The sequence below is a fragment of the Atractosteus spatula genome, chromosome 23, assembly GCF_055471065.1.
Source record: "Atractosteus spatula isolate fAtrSpa1 chromosome 23, fAtrSpa1.hap1, whole genome shotgun sequence".
NCBI classification, from domain to species: domain Eukaryota; kingdom Metazoa; phylum Chordata; class Actinopteri; order Semionotiformes; family Lepisosteidae; genus Atractosteus; species Atractosteus spatula.
Window position 1 is genome coordinate 13634428 of NC_142728.1, and position 15702 is coordinate 13650129.

Consider the following 15702-nt stretch of genomic DNA (forward strand, 5'->3'; position numbering starts at 1 on the left):
GCGGATCAACTATGGGACTTGACAAGCTGTGCTGCAGCTTGGAAATACAGTAAGTGATGCTGTCCTGTAGGGAGTGCTACATTTTGCTAAGATGGTGTGAAAGTGTTCTAGCTCATGGGTAAGTTGTTGTGGAGTCAAGTGACACTGCAGAACTCCTATTCAGTGATGCTAAATGTAGATATACAGGGTATTGCGTGCAAAAAATGGTTTGTCTACATTGCTTAGCATCTTGGAACTGTAGTCTTGCTTTAGTGGGCTGCTTTTCTGTACTGACTTCATAAGCCGTATGGCCTTAAGCACAGGACTATGAAACTTGCCTGCAAAATTGAGGGCTTCTGGGTATGTACAATACCTTACATGGACTTTCCAGGTGTCCATTTAAGATCAAGCCTGTATTTTGGCAGCACACTGTTGTACCAAAGATTTGGAACCCCATTCCTCAACTGGCTGCTCAAATGGGTAGAAACTGAAGGTACTCTAGATAAAAGCATCAGTCCAACAACCCAGTCCTTTTGTGCTGAAGTGAGCTTCCTCGGCAGTATCTCCACTCCACATGTCTATAGGATGGTGTGGAAGTCTTTCAATAATGGCTCATGCTCTGGGTATAGTTGAGCAGTGCATGTTCTCCAAGCTGAGGAGTCCAAAGTGTGACTGGCCTGGGTAGGAATATTGTTCTGTTCTGAGAACTTTACAATGACCAACAAAATGTTGGGGCTTGGTTATGTAGTCTTTAAAGAGACAAAGAAAAGGTGCTTCCCCCTCCCCACCCCTTGAAAAACCAAAGAATAGAGACTAGCAACAGGAATGGGACATCCTCCACACTGAATCTGCAATGTGGAACAAAGATTTGGTTTGTATGATGATCCTCTGACCTGTCATGCCCTTGACCCTGATCTTGTAACAACTGTATCATCTCGGCAATAAAGGTGTCACTGGAAGTCTTTGTATACTGCCTTTTTTTTTTTAACCGTCCTCTGGTGTTGTGGTACCACTTGATCTCTGCTCTGAAGAAATTGGTAATAACCTACCCCTGCAGGTACTGTTTTCTTGGGCATCAACACCACCGGGATGAAAACTGCTATACTTTCTCATGTACAATGAGAGAAAGCTGGGAGATGTCTACAATACCTAACCAGTATATATTACACCTTTCACTAACCAACGAGCTTCAATTACCTGGAATTCTCTGACCTAAATAGGCTGGGACTTGCAAAAGGACACTACTGACAGGACCAAGGAAGCATCAGCTTGTTAGTGCTGCCATAGCACAGCAACCAAGATGCCAAGCTGGGAGCTAATGGGGTTTCCTGGGTGGACTTGGCCTGTTCTCACCTTGACTGTGGCTGCTCCTGTAGGCTGGCTTCCTCCTTCAGAGATGCTTAACTGGCATGTCTCCAGTGTAAGGTCCCTGCCCTCCAATCCTACGTTAAGCCTGCCCAATTCAAGTAGGTAGCTACATTGGCATGCGTAGGCTACAAAGGAACAAGTAAAAGGCTCTTTTCATGCTGAGAAGAAAGGAAACATTTTAGCTGTGGAGCCTTCTTTGGGTACTTGATATTCAGCATGGAATTGAACTTTTACTTGATCCTCTGCAGCTACCTACTTGAAATATTTAAGGCTAAATCTGAAACTCTCTCATAATTTAAGTATGAAACTGGAGACTAAATTTCCCCCACTGGTCAAGCAAAGTTGCAGACATTTGTATCCCTGCATCCAGTAATGGACCACCTGAACATTCCAGATGGGTTTAATAGTGGTCAGTGAAAGTTGCCATTCATGGTCATGTGATTACCCAGAAAGATGCTGCTTTATTGTAGATGAGGAAGCTACTATCTGAAACTGGCACAAACACACAGCACTAATGAATTAGACTGGATTGGTTCTCCTGCACGGTGACAGATTGGGCCCCCACCAAAATGTGGTGTTATCTCAGAAATGAAAGCCGCAGAAACGCTACATTCAGTGGTGTTTGTACCGTTGGTGGGGGGGAGGGCATTCATGGAGCTATCAATCCCTTGTAATCTATACTACTTCACATATCTACCCATCACCAGTGTAAAAGGAAGGTAATAGTTTTTTTGGGAGGGGTGATAGGATGGTAGAGTTGCAAATGCCTTTCCACATTTAATGGAAAACTGCTTTTTGTGTTTCCATGGCTGTGCTTTTACAGGCAAGTCGGTCTGGGAAAAACACTTCCACAGATGTGCACATTATGCAAAAGGAAGGAGGAAATAAAAATGTCAAAGAATGGAGTCTGGCATGCAAGGGGGTCCGATTGCAAAGACCATCAGCCCCGATTACTGTCAGTCTATTCACACTAAGTTCTGAGAAAGGGGGGGGGAAAAAAAACTTTAGGAGTCTTCAATCACTCCTGCAAGAAAGGTGGAATAAAAAAATGAAAGAATGAGCAAATACAGCAAGCTGAAATCACATAAAGGGAACCCTTTTTCATTCATGGCTCTAGCCTGATCCTCTGTCATGATGGCCAGATTTAACCTGGGCTCACGTCAAGGCAACAGGAAGTAAGAGTTTGGATGATGCAGATTTGCACAGAGTGAACAAGCTGAAGAGAACACTTGACTCAACAGGGTACTCGAACACCTGAAATGTCTTTTGCTGAAAATGAAAACTATAGCAGCAAATCTGAGATAGTTTTGTGGTCATTTGAAGTTCATACCCTAAAGGTGCATCCCTGATGTAGATGAACTATTGCCAGCTGGTTTAGCAAAACAGAAGAACAGTCGGAGACACCAGACAGCCATTTTGTAAGGAACTGTGTATTGTCCACATCCAATCATTCAAATATTGGCCAGATATTTGGCATTATTTTGCATTGAGACTGACAACAAAATAAACTGCTTAATTTTATTAGAAATCCTCCAGGCATAAACAGTAGAGTGAGTTTTTTTTTTAAACAGGAATTAAGTGTTACACCTATAGTTTAGGTGTAGTAGACAAACAACCTTCGATAGAGCAGGCTACTCTTTTTGTCTTGCTAAAAATACCCACAGAAACTAACGCTTCTATGGGCCTTTAGTTTTGGCCGAGATGCAAGTCCTAATGCGTTAGACGAAATTAATAAAGCGAAGTTTCAGTACTGACGCACAAAAGGATCGTCAAAGCCCTACTTAATGAGTATTGCTTGACTAAATCACGTTTTGCAAATAGTTTTTTAGAACGATATCAATACAAGATTACTTCACACCTGTGGAACATTGAAATCGCTGTTAAAGAACGGCGCGTTTGCCAAATTTAATTTAAAATATTGTAGCGCTCCCGGGTTCACGGGGGTATGGCACCCTCGCCACTGCCGCCTCAGGTCGGCGCCCCACCGCTGGGGACTCGAACCCGGGCCTCTAGCGTCATTCAACAGGGACCCAGCCAGCTGAGCTAAAGAGACATCACCCCTCTGCTCGACGGCTGCGGTCCCTGCTATTCACTGGGAAGGGCGGTGACGTCACCGCGCTGGTAAGCCGGCTCGCACAACGTGCAATGTCGGCCGTATGCGTTACAATATAAAAGCGTGTCCCCGTTTTAAAACAAAGCGAGGAAACTACTCATCTCCAAATCTGCAGAACAAAATCGTCCGAAATTAACAGCAACCACACTCAAATCTCCCTGCGCCCCACATCTCTCTCCTAACAATATGGCAAACAATCGCATCACAGTTTAATTACCACAGCTGGGCTTTGCTTCCAGTAAAATCAGACGCACTATTATTAAAACTTTTTCTTTCTTCAGAAACAACTGCTCCCTGGAGCAGCCTCCTGTAACAACGAGCTACAGGCTTTGTCTCTGATCGCGGGTGACTGGTGAGTTGAAGGAATTTAAATTTGATTCAGAAACCTTTGCGGGAACAGCTCACAGCTCACCTGATGGTGTTGCACCTGTTTTGTCGGCAAAATAACGGTTATTACCTATAGAAAAGCACCCCAGACACCACATTTCCTTTCATATATAAACAATATTTTGTTAAATATAGATTTTCTGCACCTAAAATGTAATATACTAGACTACGCCTATAAACTCTGGCAGTGATTTTGGAGATGAAATACAGTGTCTCTTGGTGGTCCAATAGTTTCAAATAACCATTCAATTCATTTCTTGATTACTCGAAGGGTTGTGCAGAGCGTTTTTCTTCGTGTTTGGTCAGACAAGTGACCCACCGTCGACACCCTGTACGTACAGCGAGATGCGATATTTAATTTGAAATCCAGAGCGATACGTGTATATTCGTCCAAATCTGCGCCGTGCAAAAAGGGACGTCGTCTTCAAGAAAATAAAATCCTCCCCAAAGCCCAGCGAATAATTGCAGCTTTGTCTCGGCATCCCTACAGAACCGAAAATGTAAATTCACCCTCTGAATGAGTATTTTTAAATAGCGTCCTTGTCGACCTGTTTCTCTGATCCATTACCGACAGTTTCATTGCAGACAGGCTTCAAAAGAATTAGTTTTATTACGATGTTATATAAGCCTATGGCACTCAAAGGACCACAAAAATGATTAGATTTCAGCAAGGAAGTATATTGAGCCGCGCAAGCACCTGTTTAATTTATCAAGTGGAAGGCTGTGACCCCCCTTGTAACGAACAGTTCTTTCCGGACCCTATGCGGACGACACAATCTGAAGAAGTGGGGGAACACTAGGGAAACGTCATGCAGGAATACGGGGCTGAAGACAGGGGGGCGTGTCCAAGGTGCGCTGGTGCACGGGGGAGGCGTGGCGTGGCCGAGGCGAACAATCCCAAAGAGTAATCCATAGAGTATCCAAAACATGAAGGTAAGTCCAAAACCAGGAGATCCATCAGAGGAAGGAATTAAAAACCACGAAGACCGGGTCGGAACCGGCGGACGGGGAACAGGAACGGGAACAGAGGTTAAAACCTTAACGGGACCAGGCGCTTCCTGGTCCCGGACTCGCATGATATGGAAATCAGATGCAGAGCCCGGAAGAGCGTCAGCGCCTGGCTTTTAAGGTGGGCTGGGAATGGGAAACAGGTGCAGAGAATAAAGTCTTGAGTGAAAGGGCTGGAGCACCCTTTAGGAGGGGGGACTATAATCGTGACACCCCTCCTTCAGAGAAAACCTACGAGGTTAAATTTCGTGTTGTCCGATACAATACACATGGATTTTATAGATGGCTTTGTTTCAGCTGCTTTCCAATGGAGACATTCACATGCTGACAAAAATATTGATTATGGTATTCTTTCCTCCACAAACCGTTTTGTGTTTTCTCACTTTAAAGGTTGCAGTAAATAATTCAATTTCTACTCCAGAAAGCAGGTCTTCCTGTGCAAAAAAAGACTGATACACGAATAACCCCAGGTGCACACAATCATTGTTATATAAAAGGGTGGCAGCTGACTGCAACTATATCATTAGCGTCACGACCAGTTCTGCAGTACTGGCATTTAACTCATTTTTATCATTTACAATTTTAACAATACACATAAAACATTATTAAATGCTTCATATTTGAATTTTCAAGGTCTTGCCAGTGGATTCTGGTTGTGAACATAAGCAGCAGTTATTTCGCTGGACACTAAAACTTCCACAGGGCAATGTGGTGGGGGCAACTCCGGCTGTATAGAGCTACAATCCAGCTGGTCTAAGAGCTCACCCTTCAACAATCAGTTTGAGAGCGCTTGGGATATACGAGTTCTGATGCCTTTTCAAGTTCACAGGCCAACGGAGAGCTGCGGGTTTGCTGGGATTTTCGTTTCAAATCTTAATTCAAAAGATTCACCTGCTTGTGATGCGTTTTCAGGAATATAACGACGATTCTGTGGACCTGGTAAAAGGACAGCTCAACCTGTGGCTCTTCCAAGCCACTTCTTTCCAGAGGTTTGCTACCACCAGCCCCTTCATTACTGAACTTATGAACAGCAGGATCAATATAGCAACTAAGGAGCTGGTTGTACAGTAGCCAAATTCTGGAATGGAGCAGATAAGAAGGGCCACATGTTGGGCAGCCCAGACATAGGTGATGTTTCCTACTAGTGGCCTGTCCATGTTGCAGGGATTTATAAGTCGGACGTGGAGATGATAGAACTTTCTCTGTTTACCCACTCTGCTGTTTTCATGGCTTATTTTAATATTCGCTCCTCCTGTGCGATAGTGGGAATTGATCCCGTCTGCAAGTGAGGCTGTCTTCTGTCTTCCCTTAGGCAGGCTGCCTGCCAGATCGCAGAGAAGGGCAGCTAGTAGAAATCAGCTCCCGTTGCCCTCTGCGATAATGATGTCCCATCACGATGTGCGTGCCTTGCATGTGAAGATCACTTTATTATCGTGCATTAACGTCACAGGCGGTCTGGAGCTTGTAGTTCTCATAATCTCTAAATCTCCTGCTCACCTATAAGGCTCTGCATGGCTTGGCACCTCAGTACCTGTCTGAACTATTCTCGCCCTACTCCCCACCTCGCAACCTTCGCTCTTCTAATTCTGCTCACCTTACTGTCCCCCAAGCCCGTCTACATCATATGGGTGACAGGGCCTTCACCTGTTTTCCCCCCGAGCTCTGGAACTCTCTGCCCAAGGATATCAGAGAGTCACCTTCTCTAAACTCCTTCAAATCCAGACGCGAAACCCTCTTCTTCAGAAAAGCCTTTACTTAACTGGTTCCATTCTTCAGGCCTCTGCTCTTCTTAGTACCACCATCCACAGTCTCCTCTATCTATTGTAATTGTGTTTTATCTTGTGTATTCTTCTTATTTATTGTTGTTGTCATCCTGTAAAGCGGTTTGAGAAGCCACCTTTAAAGGCGCTATATAAAATAAAGTTTATTATTATTATTGTTATAGTTGGCCATTGACCAATCAAGGCAATTTCGGCCCTCAGGACCGAGATTTTGAAATGCCGGAGTTTGAAAGATGAAATATGAAGAAGTACAAGCTGCACAGCCTGGGCGCAATGATGTGTGAATGTTGCTGCTGCTCGAGAGAGAGATCCAGTGTCTCTGAACAGACTCCGGCCTTAGCCTCTGCCCGTTCTCCTGTGTCTGTGCAGGTTTTTTAGCAGGTGAACTGTGGTGACTGCACGGTCCCGCGCGGAGTTTGTTTTATCAGCACGGGTGGGCGATTCGGACACATTGGGAGTCGTTTGTGCTTTCAGAGACACAGATTGAAGAAGAGGGGACGTCTGTAAAGCGCAGGAGTCTGAGTGCTTCGTGGCTGTGCTTATTTCAGGGTAGAGGTTCAATGTGTCGCACGTAGATGTGCTGGGATTGTTAACCATTTAACCAAAACCCTTTAGATTAAAAGGAGAGTGTTTAATTCTAGTGTTTTTCCCCCCCTCAGAGTACAAAAGTTGAAATTGGCGAGGCTGCTAATGTGGCTTTCAGACGTGTGGAAAATATCCATCGACTAATCCCCTCTCCAACTGCTCCACACTCGTGTTCCTCAGACTGCCCAAGTTCCTCACTTGGGCCCAAAGCTTTGTTTCCATAGCAGGGTTTTCCCCACTGCTTGGCCTCAGGAAAGTTTAATTTCACAGAGGGGTTCAAGAAAAGCCGTTTTGAAGAAGACGAGGGTTGGACAAAAAGACAGCGGGTGTTCTGAAAAAAAGAAATTCCAGGCTGTTCGGTATTGACTCGACACTCGTGCTGCTCCTTGTCTCCATGGCTGTTAATCGGAGGCCCTGCGCCGAAGATACGGCAGGCGATCACACGGCGGTCCTCGTCGCAGAAAAACGTCGCTTCGAAAGCAGCCCAGGCAGTCCAGCTGGCCCTAGTCTCCCGGACGGCTCTGCAGGGGTTAATTCATCCCAAATTACAGCAGCGCCAGAGGGTAGGGGTACTTAAAAAGGTGGAAAAGCGCTGAATGGAGGGGAGTTAGCAGGGTGCCTGGCTAGCCCTGAACAATACTTCACAATTTGTGAGGAAAATCAATTCCCCCCGGACCAGCACTCCTCTGTCCACTTCATCTGTTTTGCGTTAAATTAATTGTACCATCAGCAGAAGCCTTGCTGAAGTGGCTTTAACCTTGCATGGCTTAAGGAAAGCAGCGTAGTTCCCCAGAGGCCACAGGAACGTGCAAGGCTTGTAGAATGTACCTTCCCAAAAAGGCCCCCCTCCCGGAGAGTGCAAGTGCAATTTAAAGAGGTTATAGTACCTTTACATTCAATTATAGGACTCCCAGGAGAGAATTCTAACGCAATATCACACCTTGGTCCTTATTTTCCCTGCGGGCAAAGTGTCCAGCCTACAGCGAATGGCAGCAGTTGCGCACTGGTTACCTATGACGATAAGTGGCAATTTGCCTTTCTAGTCCGTTATAATCCATTTCAAAAGAGGATGTCTTTTTATGTGCTTCCGGCCAATTTTTCTAGCTGGGTGCTTTGTTTACCAATCCTCTAGCAACCCCCTGTTTTCTGTAAGATCTATCCCTGTGGTGGAATGACTCCTTCTCTGCCGCTGTGCTGACGTTGTCCAGGTGTTTGGAGCCTTTGACCCGTTATCGAGCATGAAAACAAATAGGGGGGTCTGGATCTTGACTGACAGAAGCCCCTGGTCCTTCTACCCATCACAGCTCCTTCAGCAGTTCAGTTATCCAGGCCGGCAATGCGCACGCCTGGTTTTTTATCATGTTGCACTAGAATGGCAGTGATCCTTATCAGGGAAGCAAAGGAGCTTCTGTCTGCTGGGATCTACACAATCATGGGCTAGTACAGTATGTACCAATGCTGCTGCTGAACACATTGTACACTGGCTACCCAGGCACACTGTTTAATGGGAAGTAAGTGCATCGTCTGGACTTTTTCTTTTGTAGTAGCTCACAGACCCATTTGGTTGCCCCAGAACCTGGTTGTAATTATCCAACAAAGCAGTCCGCTTCCTAATATGAGAACCTGACTCACTTGAACAACTCCCCTGTGAACAAACAAAACTGCGTTTTCATTTTCTATCATTAGTAGAAATAGCCCTGGTGAGGTGGCATGAGACAAGCACGTCTCCTAGATACAATTAGCAATTCCACTGGGGTTTGTGGGCATGAACCAGAGGAAGCAGTATGACTGTCAACGATCCCCACACCTGATGGGTCACACAGATACTCGGATCATGAATGAATCTCACTTTTCTAAATCCATAAGGCGTTTTTATTTCAACTGACAATAATTAGAACGTCCTTTTCCATTCAGAAATTTTAATTATGCATCTTCTCATCACAGTTTAAATATTTGGGGTATTTGATTTTTAGAGTTTGTAAGTTAACTAGCCCGTCAGCAATTTTCTGTCCTTTTTGTAATCGAATGCCTAGTTTGCTCAAAAACGTAGGTAGCCCTAAAAACTTGCTCACCCTCTCACTTCTGATGGACAGTACCTGTTATTCCACTTTTCTTTGTGTAGTTTAAGTCGGAAAACATCACTCAAAATACAAAAACATCAGTTACTTACAGTAAGGGCGGTTGATACTAATTACACGGGAGATGTCAGGGTGTGGTGAAGTCATCTCTGGTCCAGTTTGGGGCGACTTCCTGAACTCGTCATCATCCCCTTTTTGTGGGGATTGACATCTTCACAGACATTTTAAGGGAAAAAAAACCACTATTCATAATTAGGGCTTCGATTTGTTCAACACAGGCCTTTTGTCTCCAATCTCCTGCAGAAAAGAGGTCTCCGTTTTCGTCTTTAGGCATTTTCATGAATTGTGCCCCCCTGATTTCCCCTCTAAGAATCACTTACTGTGGTTTCGATTATGATGATGAACCCGTTTATGTTTGAAAATAAGTTTCGCGCTTCGTGAGCTGCAGTCACGGCTTCTGTAGCCATTCTGCTGTTAGAAAGCAGTTTTTAGATCTGATGCTTTTGAGGCTAAAAATAAACTGGCTACAGCTTGAAGTGGTAGAAACCAGAAAGCTCAAATGCAGTATCCAAAGCAGATACCCTCTTGTGAGTTACTTATTGCTCTTCCCGTTTCTTTGAATTCAATTAGCACGTTTGTACCGATATCAATCACCAGTGTCTGTTGTGCCTAAAACTGGATACCTGCAAGCCCTTTAACTGCAAAATGTCTTCAGATTGTTTTTTTATTCTCTGTGGACAGCATCCCAGAAGGAACAGAAGCCCATAAAATTATCACCTTCAGCAAGAAACGCCGCCATCCGGCATTTTCTTTCGGCGTGCTGACGTCCTGGCATTTCTCCTAAGGTCAGCCTCTGAGTCTGTGGAAATCAAGCCCAAAGAGTCTGAATGGCGCACATAAGCGTTATGCAACTCAATAGCAGCTGCTTTTTCTCACATTACTAAAAATACTCTGGTCTCAGCAGGATCTGTAAGCGTGCTGATCAAGACCAGCCATCTAATGCAATCCCTATAGAATGTGCAGGGGCGATTGAATTGCACTCTGCTCGCCACCTTATAAATCTGGGCAGAAGAGGTCTGGGTAGGATTACACTAGTTATCATCAGGCATGTCCAGACGCCATGGACTGGCTTACAATGAGTGACGACAATTGAATTTTTCCGGAGTGGGTATCATGACACGCAGTAAGAGCAGGCTGGTCTCAAATACTTCACTTCCCTTACGCCAAGAGCTGAGCTGGTAATACCTAGAGTTGCACATCTGCCAGTCAAAATGAGCTTTCCGGCTGTGGGTGTCCTACGCAGGCATCCCACTGCTTGTCTGTATCTTGACTGGCAACGTCTCCATAATTGTCTTGTAGCGTGCTGCTCGCTTGCAAGTGTATCGAGTCCAAGTGGTAAGTAGGCACAGCGTTTACATGTGCATGTTCTTACCCAAAAACAATGATCACGTCACCTTGCAGACTAATTGTTTTACAACTGGAACAGGGATGCCACCCATGAATGTATTTTTGAGTTGATCTAAATAAACACTGGCCTGCCAGTGTAACATGAAACACTGACATACTGTACATCTGTAACAAAGGGCACGTATCTGGGCTGGCAGTGCACTGTGGCTATGAAAGGAGAATTTGTTTAAGGCTGTAGCCAGATATGAAGTGAGAAAATGTTGCAGGGTGGTAATGGGTAATAAAGACATGCTATCACCAAGCATTTTATTTATGTCACAAATGCTCATTTGTTTTAAAGATGTGTATATATAATGCTAATTCTGTGGCATTCTCCATTGAATCACCGTATATACATGGTTATGTATACAATGTATCAGAAAATCTAAGTCCAACAGGCTACAGAACAGCTTCTACCTCCAGGCAGTAAGACTGCTAAACAGCCAACCTGCAGCTCCTTTAGCAAATCACCCGTAATGGCTACATGGACACACAGTTGTCAATATATTCAGCATAACTGCACTACTTGTATATATTGCACACACCATGGATACATAACAGCTCTACTCATATTGAGTTTTATTCAATTTAAAAAAATGTAACCTCAATTTTTGTGTTTTTGTGAATTTTGTGATTTTTGTGAGCTCGCAGAAAAAGACATTTCAGTGCCAGCACCTACTGCTGCACGCCGTATTGTTGTGCATTTGATAAACTTTGATTTGATTTGAAAATATCTCTTGTGGAGACAAGAGTTTTCATCACGAAGCTGTCTGCCCTGTGGATCTGCAGTGTTTTTAAAGGAAGCGACTTGAGTACTCCCCAGTTTCTCTCGATTACCTCATTGGCCGAACCAGACTAGCAAACGATTATCCAGAGCAACTCCTCTTTGGAAATATTGTGCCTTTGTGGATAGATATCAACACTATCTGGCAATGACGGGGTTGAAGAAAGTATTGTAATCAGCCTAAAGCCTTTAAAAGTATGCCGAATATTACGTGGGAATAAATGCTACATGTAAAGAGCAAGAGCTGCAGTTTTGCAATGTTTTTTCTCCAACTGTTTACGCAACATTGTGTTTTTATTGTACTTTTTTACAGTGAATGCCGTTTCATTTTTGAGAAGTCTTTAACCACGCACTGCTTTCAGCGGGGGGACGAGTACCTTGCAACTCCTGTCTTTCAGAAAAAATGTTTAAAAAAAGGCAGAAGTTTTTTTTTTGCGTATTCTGTGCAACTACTGATTTCAGAACGTGGCCGGTCATCATTGGCCAGAGCTCACAGCCGCTCTGTCTCCAGTGACTGCTCATCTGCAGGAGTGTCAAAGGGCACATTAGAGAGGCTCACCTTGCTGCTGCGGATTCCTGGTGTCGGAGCCAAGACCCCTTGAAAACAGAGCAAGACGGATGTAAACCTTCGACTTCAGTACCCCCCCCCCCCCAACGAGGTACAGTTCGTTTTCATTTCCACCTGGCTCTTCACCGCATAAATCAGCTCATTATGGGCCTGACTGGACAAATTTAACAACTTCTATCTTACTGCCCCCCCCCCCCCCAAAAAAAAAGAAAGATTACAGGCAAGCTACTGCAAACTGCTTGTTCAATAAGCCGAGGGCATATTTAACCATTTTTGCTGGGCTTATTAACCCGGCCCTCTAACCCAACAGTAAAAGCGATGTTCGGTATTAATGCGCCGTGTACAGTTCGCCCGGTTTGTCACAGGTGCTGTGAAGCGTGACTGCAGCTTTTGAAAGGGGCTTAATGGAGTTTTTTTAACACCAGTTTTGAAGACTGACGACAGCCACTTTCACCTTCAATCCTGCCGCCCTAACTTGTAATCAGCCATGACTACAGTTCTCGACATGCTACTAAGAAATAATCCCAGCAAGCCCCTCTCTTCCTTACAGACTTATTTTTTTGCGGCTAAATTCACTCGTCTAAGTCTGAATGTCCCGGCTCTCTTGTCCTACAGCCAGGTGGTTGAACCTCAGCCAAGGAGGTTAAGCCAAAAAACTCTTCATGCCTAACTTCTTCAAATACCCACTCACATGCATTTTGGGATTGGGTGTCGTTTCTGCTCGTGAACTTCAGTTACACAGTCTAGCTTGTAAAAAATGAGAAAGAGAAAGCTGTAGGCCTGAGAGTTAGCCTCCAAGAAGTCTAGGTTCTTACCAGTCTGGGTTTCCCAAGGAAAGCACTAGTTCTTGAGCAGAACTCGATGAGGAATTTCAAATCTACATGTCAAAACAACATTGAAAGGCAGTGCATGCCAAGCAATCAAATAACCACAAACCAAATGCTCCTGGAATAGAAAGGCGAAGCTCAGCGCTTTCCCGTCGTTTAATCGTAAAAGACGCGTACCCATCATGCTATGTGATCTTTATTTTCAGAAGCCCAGAATCAAACCTTTTCTGTGATGTTCAGCAGCTTTTTTTGGGAGGGAATGGTGTCGGCACAGGACTGCTAATCTGGAGGCGTGGTGATAATGGAGTTGTTCCCGTCTGGGTTTACCGAGGGCGAAGTGGTGACAGTCCTGCTGCTTGTGTTGAGTTCGCAAGGCCAGTTTTAGCAGGTGCTCTTTTCCTTCCCACAGGCCAATGGTGTTGTTTAAATTCAATGGAGTCTCAATTCCCCCCCCCCCCCACACCGATATGTGCATGTATGTCCATCGACACGGGTGGCTGTACTTGAAAAACAGACGGGCCATTTCTTCATTCGCTCATTTAGTTTCAGCTTTTGCAAAACGAGCGTCTCTGCAGCACCAGAAGGTGTCCTCCCCCCAAAACGAGTCTGTCCCCCCCACCCCTACACTAACCGTGGAAAAAAAAACAACACACTCTTTAAAGGGGGCCAGAATATTGGGCTATTTTTAGGCATTTATCTGCGGAACAAATAAAGCACAACCTTCAAATCGTATATTAATGAAAGCAGATCACTGCTTTTCTCAGTAGAAAATAATGATTCTTTATAAAAGGCATCTTTTAAAAAAAAAAACTTAGTAAAGAATCTAAACTGAAGAAATACTAGTCAAAACAACAGGATGTTTTAAGTCAGGTCTATGTAAGTTTCAGCTCAACCCAATTAAAAGCTATTTATAGCCTACTTTAAACGAGAGATGTACTGTAAATAGGCTGCAAAAATCTGTCTGTCAAACCCTCCCTGAAATATATAGGTGTACATGATTCATGCGTCTTATAATACTTGCTTCTGGTTAAATAATTAAAAACTTATCGGCTTCCCTTAGTAAACATAAAGAGGAGAGAAGAGCACAGCGACAACAGCTGAGGATTAATCTGTTAGGGAAGGGGGGGGGGGGGGGGGAGCTGTATTCCAGGGGTCCTGTTGGGAGGCCTGTGTGGTAAGGGCTGGAGGGCTGGCCAAGTGACCTCAGGCCCTGCGATTGACACAGACACCTGGATCCCCTCCCTGCTTCTGTCTGGAAGTCCTGCCTTGTCGGCCACATTGCAAGCCCGTTTTTATACCTCCACCGCACTGTACTGGACACTGGGTGCACAGTACTCTCTGACAGACAACTACACCCTCTCTGAGCAATTAAAACCTTCCATTAATGTCCTATGGGGGCACTTTCAGTTGCAGAGATAACCGAAAGCAATGTGAAGAATGGATTCATCATACAAATGCATTTAATGGTGGCAAATAGCAGTGCTGTCACTCATCACACAGTAGAGCACCCTGCAACTTGCACAGTGTGAAATGATGGGCAGTTCAATTGCTTCAGTCGCCTCTACACTTTTATCGGCGTTCTTGAGCTGAAAGAGCTTGTCAAACAGAACCTTGTTCCATGTAGATAATGGAGAAGTTCTTCCATTGGCACTTAAATTTCTCTGTTAACAGTGTGAAGGGGAAAGAAACAGATTGGATAAACACCAAAAAAGAAAAATGTCTTTAACGTTGTCTTTATTTCCTCATTTTAAGAAAAGGTTGACACTTTCAAGAGATTCAGTACTTTTATTGTTCAAGCATAAATTATGGCAGATACAGTGACAAACAGCAGATTGCCAATGTGACTTTCAGCGACTAATAATTTTGCAACACAGAACTAGCAAACATATCTACTTTTTTTTTAAAACAGCTCTGCCTAAAGCACATTTCAGTCATAGCATTTGCGTACAATCACCATTTTACATTTTTAAAAACTAAATTCTAGAAGAAACTTTCCTTTTGTATTACTTTCCCCTCCCCAAACATGTCAAAAAGCAAGACAGGTAAACCAGATCTGTCCCTTTTTATTGACATTACCTTAGAACTGTGAAAAGAATATATTTACAGGTAGATACGCACCACTGCAAAATGAATCAACTTCTCAAACATAAGACTCCACTGTTGCGAAAAACTTTAAATAAGGGAAATAAAATGTAAACAAGAATGGACTTCAAAGCCCAGTATAGTTATACAAGTAGTAAAAAGCTTTATATATATATAAAAAATAAAAAAATGCATGTAGCGCTTTTATATTCATAGATTCTTCTAGTACAATGTACATTCAAAAACAGCAAGCTTGGATCATAAGCTAGCGTCCAAATTTACTCCGTGCAGCACGTGGGAAAGACATGTATAATATTCATAGTTCAGCACTTAATTAGGTGCACTTTACTCAGTCCGAAACTGGATCCATTTCTATTTTCAGATCTCCAGTTCTGGACACACAAATCGAATTTCCAGCTTCATCATCTTTGCCGCACATACCTCTTAAGATTACTGGCCTACACGTTTTTCACAGCAAGGGGTATTTAAATCACAAGAAAGACTGAAAGGGATAAAATACTTCCACCAACAATAGACAATAGGAAGCTATTGGCTGCATTAGACATTTTAAAGTGAAAAGCACCAAGATAATATGGCTGTTAGTTGTGTCATTTCTGGACAGGAAAAAAGAAGAAACAAGCCTTTTCTAGCTTTTCTTTTCAAAGATGGGTTGTGCAAGGAAATGTGTTTTCAATC